Source organism: Mauremys mutica, chromosome 1 (genome assembly GCF_020497125.1).
Source record: "Mauremys mutica isolate MM-2020 ecotype Southern chromosome 1, ASM2049712v1, whole genome shotgun sequence".
Taxonomy (NCBI): domain Eukaryota; kingdom Metazoa; phylum Chordata; order Testudines; family Geoemydidae; genus Mauremys; species Mauremys mutica.
The window spans coordinates 314,143,754-314,155,876 of record NC_059072.1 but is presented as its reverse complement, the minus strand read 5'-3'; the positions used below and the strand labels follow the sequence as shown (position 1 = coordinate 314,155,876).

The window sequence follows — 12,123 nt, the reverse complement described above, 5'->3', positions numbered from 1 at the left end:
AAAATAGAAAAATACTGAATTCCATGACAATTTGGAAAAAATGCCAAATGTCATGGCTGCAGTATCAGAGTCCAGAGGGCCTAGGCAGAGATGAATGGAACAGTCATATCCAAAAGTATTAATGTGGGCTGCCCGCAGGTTCAGTCAGGTATCATGGCATTAGTTTGCACTTAGTTCATGTTTTCAATGTTATCTTCCTAGCTATAAGGAGACATAGGCCGTGGAGACATTTTTTCTAAAAAAATAAATGGAAGACTATAAAATGGAGAAAAAGAGAGGGTCACCTTGACTTTCCTGAAACCAGTTTTGGGGGTTACAACCCATGGGCTGAGAAATAACTGATAGTAGATTTAAAATTATATTTAAGAGATTGGCATAGAAATGCATTAAGAGAGCCACTTAGAAACAATACGTCTGTATTTTAGGTTGTAATGCTTTGTGAATTTTTCCCTCCTGTCCTTCCTCCATTATCTCTGGAAGACTGAAGTAAGTTGCAGCTTAGTTGTTCTCTGTCCTAGTGTTTCCGGGCTATACCTAAAACCCCTTTTTGTCTAGAAGGAAAGTATTACAATCATTATTTGTGTTGGAAAATCTGTAATAGATTTGTAGGTATATTTTTGTTGGTTAGTTTATTTAAGAAATTGAAGATATTTGATACTTTTATATGGTATTTTCTTTGAAAGTTTATGTACATTACCATGTGCTACAAGATATATATTTCTTAAATTGGTGATTCTTATAAAAGAAACCATTGGAATAATGGTAAAATAATTAACAAACTATTTTTAAAGAGCTGTGTGCTTTTAAAACATTTTTTTTTAAATTGCAACCTCTTATTATATATATTGGGGTCAAATGAAAATTTACCAAAGCTCATGTAAATAAAGTTCAAGGCAGTGTTCACTTTTATTATCTAATACAATATTTATAACACTTAATATTTCTTTTTTTATAATGAAATTGGCAATGGTACTTGCTTAGAGTAACATATGTGTTACAGTGCATTATTTCTTAGAATTTATATAACTATAAATGAAATGTAAAAGCACAAAACATGTTCCAGCACATTTTATCAAATGGGACTTCTGTGTAGTTAATGTATGCAGCAGGTCAAGTACTATCGAATGTAAATGATGAGGTGATATTGATGAAAGGAGGGGATTGAGGTCTCGAGGGGCACTGATGACGGATTGAACAGAAGCGGCCTTGCGCTGCACGTAACTCAAGCCTGTCATCTTCACTGCTCAAAGCTATAATGGGAGGTGGCAGTCTGAAATGAGTTGCCACGGCAAAGAGTATTATTTTTGAAATGCTTTCACACAAATCACTAGGCCCTGCATACAACTTAGTTTCATGCTTTAATGTCATCAGGAGGCACAAATTGGTGTGTCTAATTGTTTGCCACCTGCCAGCAAAATGAGCTGCCAGCCAGCCAGACGGGTTTGATTGTCTGTCAGCCATTCAATAGATTGAGAGTGACAACATCAAAAATTTCACTTCAAACTCTGAAGCTTTGCGTAGCTTTTCAGAGACCTCTTCCCTGCAAGTGCTTCTGGACAACTGCATTTTTCAATTAGTTTTCAATATATTGCTGCCTTCTGCCTCATCTGTGTTAAGGTAGCTGTAATTACATTATGAGCTATATAAACAGATTTCTGGGACAGTGGAGCCTGGATTCTCAAAGTTATGACATGTCTTTTAACATCAAACTGAACTCCTTGAAAATAACATCCAAGGTGACATGTTTAGAAGCAAGCACTGAGGGTTTCTGTCCTAGACTTATAACTGTAATGGAACATAATGTGCCAGTAATTCCTTCTTCCATTCTCATCATTTTGATGGCAAAAAACAATAAAATTCAGTTCTAGTTATTACTAGTATCAGAATATATTTTCTAAATGTGGTTTGTTGCACCAGAAATAATCAGTCCAGGACACTGGGCATTGTGAAACTGTTTGAGTGATTCTATATGGTGATCATATTCTGCAGTTTGTTTGATACATTACTAGTCTTAATAATAAGAATATAGCATATATTACAGACCACCTGACCAGGATGGTGTTAGTGACTCTGAAATGCTCAGGTAGATTAGAGAGGCTATTAAAATAAATTATTATTATTGATGATAATAATAATAATGGGAGATTTCAACTATCTACATATTGACTGCATACATATCACTTCAGGAAGGGATGCTGAGATAAAGTTTCTTGACACCTTAAATGACTGCTTCTTGGAGCAGCTAGTCGTGGAACCCACAAGAGGAGAGGCAATTCTTGATTTAGTCCTAAATGGAGCACAGGATCAGGTCCAAGAGGTGAATATAGCTGGACCTCTTGATAATAGTGACCACAATATAATTAAATTTAACATCCCTGTGGCAAGGAAAACTCCACAGTGGCCAAGACTGACCCATTTAATTTCAGAAAGGGGAACTACACAAAAATGAGGAGGTTAGTGAAACAGAAATTAAAAGGTACAGCACCAAAAGTAAAATCCCTAGAAGCTGCGTGGAAACTTTTGAAAGACACCATAATAGAGGCTCAACTTAAATATATACCCCAATTTAAAAAACATAGAGAACCAAAAAAGAGCCACCGTGGTAAAACAACAAAGTAAAAGAAGCAGAGAGGCAAAAAGGCATCTTTTAAAAAGATAAATCCTAATGAGGAAAATAGAAAAGAGCATAAAGTCTGGCAAATGAAGTGTAAAAATATAATTAGAAAGACCAAAAAAGAATTTGAAGAACAGCTAACCAAAGACCCCAAAAGTAATAGCAAACATTTTTTTAAATACATCAGAAGCAGAAAGCCTGCTAAACAACCAGTGGGGCCACTGGACGATCAAGATGCTAAAGGAGCACTCAAAGATAAGCCATTGCGGAGAAACTAAATGAATTCTTTGCATCGGTCTTCACTGTTGATGAAGTGATTGGGCAACAAAATGGCAAATGAAATTTAATGTGGATAAATGTAAAGTAATGCACATTGGAAAAAATAACCCCAACTATACATACAATATGATGGGGGCTAATCTAGCTACAACAAGTCAGGAAAAAGATCTTGGAGTCATCGTGGATAGTCCTCTGAAGATGTCCACGCAGTGTGCAGAGGCGGTCAAAAAAGCAAACAGGATGTTAAGAACCATTAAAAAGGGGATAGAGAATAAGACTGAGAACATATTATTGCCCTTATATAACTCGATGGTACGCCCGCATCTCAAATACTGCGTACAGATGTGGTGGTCTCATCTCAAAAAATATACTGCCACTAGAAAAGGTTCAGAAAAGGGCAACTAAAATGATTAGGGGTTTGGAACGGGTCCCATATGAGGAGAAATTAAAGAGGCTAGGACTCTTCAGCTTGGAAAAGAGGAGACTAAGGGGGGATATGATAGAGGTATATAAAATCATGAGTGATGCGGAGAAAGTGGATAAGGAAAAGTTATTTACTTATTCCCATAATACAAGAACTAGGGGCCACCAAATGAAATTAATAGGCAGCAGGTTTAAAACAAATACAAGGTCCCTCACCAAAGGTTTTTAAGCAAAATAAGCAGTCATGGGGTAAGAGGGAAGGTTCTCTCATGGATTGATAACTGGTTAAAAGATAGGAAACAAAGGGTAGGAATAAATGGTCAGTTTTCAGAATGGAGAGAGGTAAATAGTGGTGTCCCCCAGGGATCTGTACTGGGCCCAGTCCTATTTAACATATTCACAAACGATCTGGAAAAAGGGGTAAACAGTGAGGTGGCAAAATTTGCAGTTGATACAAAACTACTCAAGATAGTTAAGTCCCAGGCAGACTGCGAAGAGCTACAAAAGGATCTCACAAAACTGGGTGACTGTGCAACAAAATGGCAGATGAAATTTAATGTTGATAAATGCAAAGTAATGCACATTGGAAAACATAATCCTAAGTATACATATAAAATGATGGGGTATAAATTAGCTGTTACCACTCAAGAAAGAGATCTTGGTGTCATTGTGGATAGTTCCCTGAAATCATCCACTTCATGTTCAGCGGCAGTCAAAAAACCCGAACAGAATGATGGGAATCATCAAGAAAGGGATAGATAATAAGACAGAAAATATCATATTGCCTCTATATAAATCCATGGTATGCCCACATCTTGAATACTGCATGAAGATGTGGTCGCCCCATCTCAAAAAAGATGTATTGGAAAAGGTTCAGAAAAGAGCAACAAAAATGATTAGGAGTATGGAATGGGTTCCGTATGAGGACAGATTAATAAGACTGGGACTTTTCTGCTTGGAAAAGAGGAGACTAAAGGGGGATATGATAGAGGTCTATAAAATCATGAGTGGTATAGAGAAAGTAAATAAGGAAGTGTTATTTACTCCTCCTCATAATACAAGAACAAGGGGCCACCAAATGAAATTAATAGGTAGGTTTAAAACAAACACAAGAAAGTATTTTTTCACATAATGCACTGTCAACCTCTGGAACTCCTTGCCAGAGGGTGTTGTGAAAGTCAATATTATAACAGGGTTCAAAAGGGGGATAGATTCATGGAAGATAGGTCCATCAATGGCTCTTAGTCAGGATGGGCAGGAATGGTGTCCTTAGCCTCTGTTTGCCAGAAGCTGGGATTGGGTGACACGGCATGAATCACTTGATGATAACCTGTCTGTTCATTCCCTTTGGGGCACCTTCCATTGGCCACTGTCAGAGGACAGGATACTGGGCTTCATGGACCTTTGGTCTGACCCAGTATGGCCGTTCTTATGTCTTCCTGCTAGAAAGTTCCTAACCTGAAATTACTGAAGTTTTAAGTCATCTTGTTTTTGTGCCTTATGAATTTCTTTTTAAATCATGTAATGAGTGCTGTAAACATTCCATACTTTGGATAGTCATTTTAATAAGAAGCATTTCTGCATCTATATTTATGCAGAAATTTCTATCATATCTTGAAGTCCTGGAACAAATGAGAAAGAAGTCTGACTATTTTTGCTGCTATTCAACATCATTCAGTTGATTAGAATGCCAAATCATCTCTTTTTGGGTAGGATAGCAGTATGCAGCTTGCGCACACACCACAGATCTGTAAATATCACAGGTACATTTATAAGTACTGAAGCCCCAGATTTTATAGGTATTTAGGATTTGTTACATTCACACTGAATATATTAGCTTATTTTTTCCTGACTTATTTTGTATCCTGCCTGTTTCATAACTTTCTTATCCCCTTTTTAAATTTTTTATTTCTTCAGTGTTGTCACCACCACATAGAGAGGTATACCTGAGAAATTAATTTACATGGTATTAATCTCATTCCAGCTAATTTAACAAAAAACAAACAACCCTTCACCCACCCACCTTCACCACTTTCTTTTGGATGTGCATTTCCACCCCATGCACATCCACCTTTATAACCTGATACAATCACCATTTATCATTACCCTTTGTTTATGGTCTTTCATATGTACCAGTACATAACAATATATGAATAAGAACTGTCTGCACACTTGGTGGCTAAAACTTTGCAGTTTGTCACTCCTGTATTTCCAATTTACCGAGCTTTATTCCATAGGCATGCAATGATTTATATGGTGCTCTTTTTACCCTGTTTTATCAGGCTGTGTTTGAATGTGCTAGCATGCCTAGAACTGCATGTCTTGATGCTTTGAGACACCTCTTTAGTGCCAAGTTCTTTTAGAAATTCAGGAGGTGCTAAGTACTTTATCATATCAAGAAATATCAGTGACTTTGATCATCTATCCCATATCTCTCACATAGATGGGTTCACATATATTAGACCACTAGGGATGTGTCCTGTAAAGGGAATTAGTCCTTCCTCTCCATTTATGTTCCTATGGACAAATAAATAATAATTTGTTTTGAACAAACTGTTTTCTGACACTGCATTTTCGTAGTGGTCACAAGTCCTGAAAAATGTCTATAGCAGGTGCCAGAACCCAGTTGGACCTTCTGAAGGTGTCAGGTCCTGTGACCTGGGTATGCAATCTAAAAGTGGGGTCAGTCACAGGATTCTAAGTGTAGTACATATATGGGCCTGTAAAATGAAAGGATGCTTAATGAGAGACTGATGTCAAAGGAACAGCTCGCCCTGGAGCTATAACTGGCCTAGGTGGACCTCGATTCTGATCCAGAATGGCAATTCCTATGTTTCAATTCTGGACTGTTCTTTCCTTTCCTAAGCTTCCACAATCTTTTATCTAGCATATCTTTTTATCTTCTCTGAGATCTTGTTTTGCCCATTGTAAGATCTCAGCAAATTTACCAGTCATACACTCTAGAAGTTCCTGGGGATCAGAATTGTTTTAGAGGGTCTTGAAGACATTCACCTGAAAAAGTCCCACAGGCTGCAAGATACAAAAAGAACAGCTGGCCCAGCAGACACTTCAGGATCTTACAAGATCTTTGTTGACAATATAGAGGAAAGACCCATTTGGGAGCACCATAATGAAGCATATGATCCAGTAACCAGAACGAAGCATTTAAATTATGGTACATGTCAGAAGATATTTCTTCTTCTCACAGCATCACTAAACAGATTCTGGGTGTGAGTTTGAAAAGTGCTCACTTTTGGCCTCTCTGCTCCCATAGCCGCTAATTGCAAAATTCTTATTGTCTTCAGTGGGAGCAAAGTTAGGCCAACACCAAGCACTTTTCAATGTCACACCTTTAAAGTGCAAGGGAGGCCTACTGTGCAGTCCAGGCCTGGAAGGAGATGAAACAAACTGGGCTTCTGACAATGCTGATACACTGCCCTGTTTTATTTTATATAGATTCTTATACTGCTCTCATGACCATAGTATTTGAGTGCCTTCCAGTGATGCATTAAGCAATGTGACTAACATCTACCGCAGGGGCGGGCAAACTTTTTGGCCTGAGGGCCATATCGGGTTTCGGAAATTGTATGGAGGGCCAGTTAGGGGAGGCTGTGCCTCTTCAAACAGCCAGGCGTGGCCCAGCCCCCACCCCTTGCCCGCCCCCTGATGACCCCCCCCTCCCCGACTCCTGCCCCATCCAACCCTCTCCTGTTCCCTGTCCCCGGAACCCCCACCCCTGACTGTCCCCTGCCGCCCCATCCAACCCCCCCTCCTTCCTGACTGCCCCCTGGGACTCCTATCCCAATTCAACCGCCCTCTGACCGCCCCGACCCCTATCCACACCCCTCAGCCCCTGACCACCACCCCGAACTCCCCTGCCCTCTATCCAGTCCCCCACCCCATTCCCTGCCCCCTTACCACGCTGCCTGGAGCGCTGGTGGTGCTACAGCGGCGCCGCGTGGCTGGAGCCAGCCAGCCATGCCACCGCGCAGCACAGAGCACCGGGTCAGGCTGGGCTTTGCAGCTGTGCTGCCCCAGGAGCTCTCAGCCCTGCCACCCAGAGCATTGTGCTGGCGGCACTGTGAGCTGAGGCTGCGGGAGAGCGGGAATAGCAGGGGAGGGGCCGGGGGCTAGCCTCCTGGGCCAGGAGCTCAGGGGCCAAGCAGGAGAGTCCCATGGTCCAGATATGGCCTGTGGGCTGTAGTTTGCCCACCTCTGATCTACCATGTGGTTTGTTCCTTCACTCATCCTCTCCCCAGTGGGAAAATTGTGTATACATTGTGTTATTGTGATAGGATTTTGGTAGGGGTTGTTTGTGTGTGTTTGTTTAAATGTACATATAGCTTACAGTTTGTTAGGCAATCTCAGGTTGCATAGCTGCAGGAGCAGATGTTGAGGTTAGTAATGGTCCTTAATTCCTATGGGAGTTTGTCCCACAGACTCAGACCACATGCCAAGAAAGTTCAGACTTCTGCACAGATTAGCTTTATCCTTACAGCAGGAAGTTCCATTAAGGAGGAGTGGAATTATTGGACACAGTCCATGACCCAGACCTTTAGATTTAGGTAGGCTAAGCCCAGGCCATTGAGTACTTAGGACTGAGACCTTAAACATGTCTCAGTATTCTATGGGAAGCCAGCATGGGACATTTTCATAGACAACCAGAGCATTACTCATGGATGCTGCTATGTGAGAGCTTACCATCAGCAAACGCGTCTTCTCTTCACATAGATGAGGAGGAGACAGGGAGCTGTAACCATGCCTGGGACTCATGTTCTGCAATAGATACTGTTGGGTGGGAGTGGTGAAGACTGTTGTTCAGCAGAGGGAGAAGCTGAATGGTCCTGGGACCTGTGGTAAGACCCCTGTCTTGTGTGAAATCAAGAGCTCCTGACCCACTTTGAAAACAAAATAATCAAAAACAGAGCCTTGAAGACACAAGAAATGGCATCTGATCTTAGAACACCATCACTGCCTCTGTCTGGATGAAATTTGGACTGAACATACAATTCAGAGCCATAGAGACTGAAGAACATGCATTCTTCTACTTTTGAAAAGTGACCACTGCCCCAGATGGCCAACATTTAGTGAGGGACATCTGGCCACTTCTTAACTAAGACTTATGCTTCTTGTACTTCTATGCCTTCATCACATAGTATTAGAGAATTTTCCAGGCTTTTGTGGATCTACTCTCACAACATCCCTGTGCGTTAGGGCAATATTCCCTGTTTACAAATGGTGAACTGAGGCACAGAGAGATGGTTCAAAGCCCAGGTAGGAAATCTATTTACAGAGGAAGGGAACCCAGATCTCCTGAGCTGCCAGTCAGTCTATTAACCACATGACAATCTTTACTCTTACTTTCAAAGAAGGCAGCAATTGATGTGCAGAGCATTGCATCCTCATCCTGATCAGACAATCATTTCCTCTTAGCTGATATCTGAGCTCTTTCCCACTTCTTAGCAAGCAAAAGGCCCAATTTTGATTGCCCACCATAGAATGTGTGTTCCCATCTACCGTCTTAAAACGTATAATGGAAAATCCTACTAAGCCAAGAAGTTAAGTCACACAGATCTAACGGCATGCTAGGTAGAAACACTCCCTTCCCACTCTTTGTCCCACAGATTATAGAGATTCTCAGATGATCTGTCACATTAAAAACGTGAAGGATAGATACTCAACACCAAGAGCAGAAAATACTTACAGATATGGAGAGGGAAAGGCACAACCAATACTTTAAATTTCTATGCCTTCTCTGTGGAACTATCTTGGCCTATTTTTGCAGAAATAATCATGCATATCTGAGATGGCAACTCTAGTCTCCAGCTTTCAACAATCACATTCAGATGGCATGCAGCACCCTTTCTCAGAACATGGCACAGGAAATCTGATTCTCCACTGACAACTCTGACACATAATGGCCCTGGATAGCTAAGAGCCCCTGGGATGCTAACAGGTTGATACTACGATCAGGTCCGTTGACCCTATGGTTAGTGTCATTGAAAGAGAGTGGTCTGTCACCCACATTTACTCAAGCTTGGTACTAATGAAACCAACTCTTGATGCAACCTATCTCTCCAGTACTACCCAGTGTCTAATCTTCTGTTCTAAGCAAGATGACCGAGAAGTTAGCAAATCACTATCTCCAAGTGCACCTGACACCTGTCAGCATTCCCAGATGAGTTTTAGGTTTAAATGAGGCACAGAGACAGCACAGGGGACAGTGCTTAATGACTTCTGTTTGACGTAGACAGTAAACAAACATCCATTCTAATTTTATTTGACTCTCTGCACTTAGACCTAGTATATATGGAGTTTCCTAAAGCTCTATTCTCTTCTGTATCCTACTCGACCTCTAAGTCAAACCATTGGAAGCAGGCCTTTTTAAAAAGAGTCCTTTGAGACTATTGCAGTTTGATTAAAAATCCGTCTCCTTTTTTGTCGGCAGACCGGAAGGGTGTACTCCCCAACCAGAAAGTTGGGCTGTCCCGAATAAAAACAAATTCTGAGATGGAATATATTAGTTTTTTGGGGTTTTTTGCAAGGGGAGCCGAAATATTGGTCTATAAGTTTACCTTGGACCTCATTTTTTTAATAAATGAGAATCGGAGATCTAGCTACACTTTCTTCTTAAAACACACTTTTTTTCTGAAAGAGTCTTGTCAGGTTTACTAAGAAATATACTGAGAAATCCTTACTAAAAGCACTTTCTGAAGTGCAGAACTGTAGCCAGGAAATTGACATATTACCCTAAATAGCTACATTCTTTTGTTCTTTTATTTCAATACTACAATATTATGCCTATTTTAGTTGAAAAATGAAGTGCATGTGTTCAGAAAAAAAAGCATGTGGGTATAATGAAAATGATAAGCATCTTTTTTTTCTTGAATTTAAAAATCCCTTCTGTTTCACATTTGTTCTTCACTTTCTAGTTCTGTTATGAATCAGGGGCCACAGAAATAGTCTTTCTATAAAATGAAGAGAGACACATTAAAAGTAGACAGATTTCATTTCTGCCAGACAGAGACCTCTTGTTAAGAAAAGCACTGTTTAAATGTCCCTTTGGTATTTTCCTTTTTTAATTTTGAACTGCATATATCAGGCCATTTAGTTACAAATAGGATGAAGACAAATGCTGTCTTCAGATGTGATGCATATGTACTTGTATCACTACAATAATCACTGCCTGTATGTGGTCTATACATTCTTTTTTTGAAAGTTTATAAAGTCTCAATATTGCAACAAACTTTTTTAAATTATAAATTTTAAATTTATAAATTTAATTCTAAATTAATAAAATTAAATATATTATATACACTGTGGGCTTGAGTCTTACTGTCTTGCACATTGTGTTTTCAGTTTGCTCCTTAGCACTTTTGAGAGCAAAGTGGATATAAAACACCACCTCAAGTGTGAATGCAGAACACTGGTACATTTACACTGCTTTTTATAGGTATAGTTGACTGCATCAGGTGCAAGGCAGTGGAGAATCAGGTCCTATATTCAGATATTGTCTATAATAACTATAATTTTGATGGCTTTGATAAGACCATCTAATGGCATCTATTCAATTTCAGTTTCATCTAAGATTGTACAGATGTGCACTAGCAATATGTACTGCATTGCCACAATAATTGCAGTATTTGCACTTTTAAAGTAGTTTGAAAATGCAAAGTGCTATAAAGACACCAATGACAATTATTAGACTACACAACATCCTTGTGAAAGAGGAGATATTTCCATTTTACAGGTGTTGCAATTGAAACAGAGATTAATTGAGATTCTCATGACCACAAAGTGGCAAGACCTGGATTAGAATTTTGAAGTTCCTAGCTTTCAATGTCATACTTGATCAACGAGACTACACTAGCAATAAAAGTTAAGAAAATATTTAGGTATAATTATGCCTATTTTGCTTCACTCTTCACTAAAAAAGTTAGTAGTGATCATGTACTCAAAACAATTAATATTAACAACAAGGGAGAACGAACCAAAATAGGGAAAGAACAGGTTAAAGAATATTAGGTAAGCTACATGTATTCAAGTCATCAGGGCCAGATGAAATTCATCCTAAGGTACTTAAGGAACTAGCTGAAGCAATCTTGGAACCATTTGTAATTATCTTATGAGGAATGGATGAAGTCCTAGAGGACTGGAGAAGGGCTAACATAGTACCTATCTTTAAAAAGGTGAACAAAAAGGACCTGGGGAATTACAGATCAGTCAGCCTAACTTGGATACTAGGACAGATACTGGAACCAATTATTAAACAATCAGTTTGTAAGCACCTAAAGGACAGTAGGGGTTATAAGGAATAGCCAGCATGGATTTGTCAAGAACAAATCAAGCCAAACCAACCTAATTTCCTTCTTTGACAGAGTTACTGGCCTAATGCTTAGGGAGAAGCAGTAAACATGATATATCTTAATTTTAGTGAGGCTTTTAACACAGTTCCATGTGATATTCTCATAAGAAAACTAGGGAAATGCACTCTAGATTAAATTACTATAACGCAGGTGCACAACTTGTTGAAAAACTGTACTCAAAGAGTAGTTATCAATGGTTTGCTGTCAAACTGGGAGAGTGTATCTAGAAGGGTCTCATGGGTCTGATACCATTCAGTATTTTCATTTGTACTTGAATAATGGAGTGTAGAATGTTTATAAAATATGTAGTTGACACCAAGATGGGGGTGAAGGGTTGCCATCACTTTGGAGAACAGGATTAGAATTCAAAATGACCTTGGAAAATTGGTTTGAAATCAACAATATAAAATTCAATAAAGACAAATGTAAAGTACCTCACCG

The 12,123-nt window shown here is 39.5% G+C and overlaps 1 protein-coding gene across 6 annotated transcripts in view; it reads left to right on the top strand.

The window, feature by feature from the left end:
• The window catches only part of NBEA (neurobeachin), an 842,868-nt gene that overhangs the window by 387,124 nt on the left and 443,621 nt on the right, over positions 1-12,123 (top strand). The gene's annotated exons all lie outside the window — the stretch shown is intronic.